Below are 1,950 nucleotides of genomic sequence, written 5' to 3' on the forward strand. Positions count from 1 at the left end.
TGAGCACTTAAGTTTAGAGTCGTGGTACCAACAATTTAGGTTAGGTACATTGGAGTATCAGTAAGACAGTAACATTTAAACTTTTTAAAGTGCCTGCACAGTTTAACAATGGCTAGTTAATTAATGGCTATTAACATTTAGATGATGTGGTGATTAATTAGAATTAAACCATGTTTTAATTGTTGCTGTTTTGGCCAAAAACCAATTTTTGTTTTGCCAAAGACCAAAGGTCATAACCTTTGGTCATTGGCCTTATTTTTGAGCAACTTTAAAAACTCATAACAAATCCAAATTTGATTGAAATCAGCTCCTATGTCAATACAAAATACACACAACATAAAGACATGTACGTACATGTATATGCATCAGAAAAATTATTAAAATGGGGAAATCTCTTCTAGCCATTTTTGCAAAATTTGCCCAAACACCAAAGGCTATAGCCATGGTTGTGGATCTGATTTTTTAGCAACTTAAAAATACATAATAAATCTAAAACTGATCGGAATCAGCTAAAAGTTGATGCAAAATTATAAGGACATGTATACGAATCAAAAATAAATTATTATAAAAATGGAGGATTCTCTCCTATACTCCTTTTTGACAAAATTTGGATGAAGACCAAAGACTGTAGCCTTTGGTCAGTGGCCTAATTTTTGAGCAACTTTGTTTGTAAAAATACAAATTAGATCGGAGTCAAGTCAGTCAACCCAAAGTTGATACATAATACAAGGACATGTATATGTATCAATGATTTTTAAATAAAGAACAGTAGGAACTAAAGCATTCAAATATTTTGGAACCAATACCACCCATCACTATGTCTCATTATGTAAAAGTAACTGTCTTACCATATGTACCACTAGCCATTATGCATTATAACAGTGATAATTGTCACACCTCTGAGGCCCTCCCCTTTGCAGTGATGAGCTTGTACAAACAACTCCTCAAAATTGAGGGTCCGTAATGAGGAACACAAGTGTACAAGACTCTAAGTTGACTGCCCAAAAATCTAAGACTCCAGTAGGTACGCTGCTCAAATAGTCAAGTGTTCTTCAAACTACCAAATGGGACAAAAATAGACTATGTGTATACATATATCTATTTATTAATCTATCACTTACAAGTTCAGTGAATAAATGTTTGTCTCGGTTCCCGAGATAAAGTTTTGGTGTTGTTAGTAGTTATTTAATATTTTAGTTACCAAGATAGGCACTGATCTGGCCACTAATATCCTTTATCCTCACCGGCACGACTACTGTCGACTACACGCCCAAGAGTTGGAACATGGACCAGTCCTGATACAGGCCTGAATCATTACTGATGATCGAGCCTGGACCGAGGATTTGGGGCAATGTCCTGATCCGATATTGACGAATCAGCCACGATTTATGCTGGTGCCAGACCTGATCCGACAACGATAACGATATTCATCAAGCCTCATTATGACGTACTTCCTGTTATGCTTAATTAATACTTAATTATTATTCATTATTAATAAAAATGATTTTTAATTAAAAATGATTTGGAATTATTATTAAAACCAAAAAAAGATTATAATTGTTTTCTTTATCATAGTCTACCAATGTTCCACAAGTAAGACACTTCATGTTTTGTAACTTAAGACACCTAAAGAGCCATAAATTAAGAAGGCACTAAAATAATAAACTTACATTACTGAGAAATTAATTTCCCAAAATCTCTAACATTAATGAACTCTCGGTTCCATGTAGTGAAGCAGATCTTTCAAAGGTATCTTGTCACACATAGTCCTACAAAGCTTAGTTCCATAACATAACTATAATGAGGCATAAATTCTACATAAGCAAAGGAACTACATACCTTCCTTAACCAGCATGATGAAGGCAGGTTCACAAAAAAATTCAATGCTATTTGAAGTGAAGTATAATGACAAATGATGATAATAAATAAAATACTATGATTAAACTGACC

General features: G+C 33.6%; 1 long non-coding RNA gene across 1 annotated transcript; it reads right to left on the minus strand.

Moving 5' to 3' along the window:
• Positions 1 to 1,504: 1,504 nt before the first annotated feature.
• On the minus strand, positions 1,505 to 1,918 carry LOC109591924 (uncharacterized). The gene is made up of 3 exons (XR_002190074.1): positions 1,840 to 1,918; positions 1,671 to 1,795; positions 1,505 to 1,626 (listed from the first exon to the last, which is right to left on the minus strand). It is a non-coding gene; the product is annotated as an uncharacterized LOC109591924 (long non-coding RNA).
• Between the last annotated feature and the right edge of the window lie 32 nt (positions 1,919 to 1,950).

Source organism: Amphimedon queenslandica, unplaced genomic scaffold, assembly GCF_000090795.2.
Source record: "Amphimedon queenslandica unplaced genomic scaffold, v1.1 AMPQUscaffold_6823_Cont21222, whole genome shotgun sequence".
In the NCBI taxonomy this organism is placed as follows: Eukaryota; Metazoa; Porifera; class Demospongiae; order Haplosclerida; family Niphatidae; genus Amphimedon; species Amphimedon queenslandica.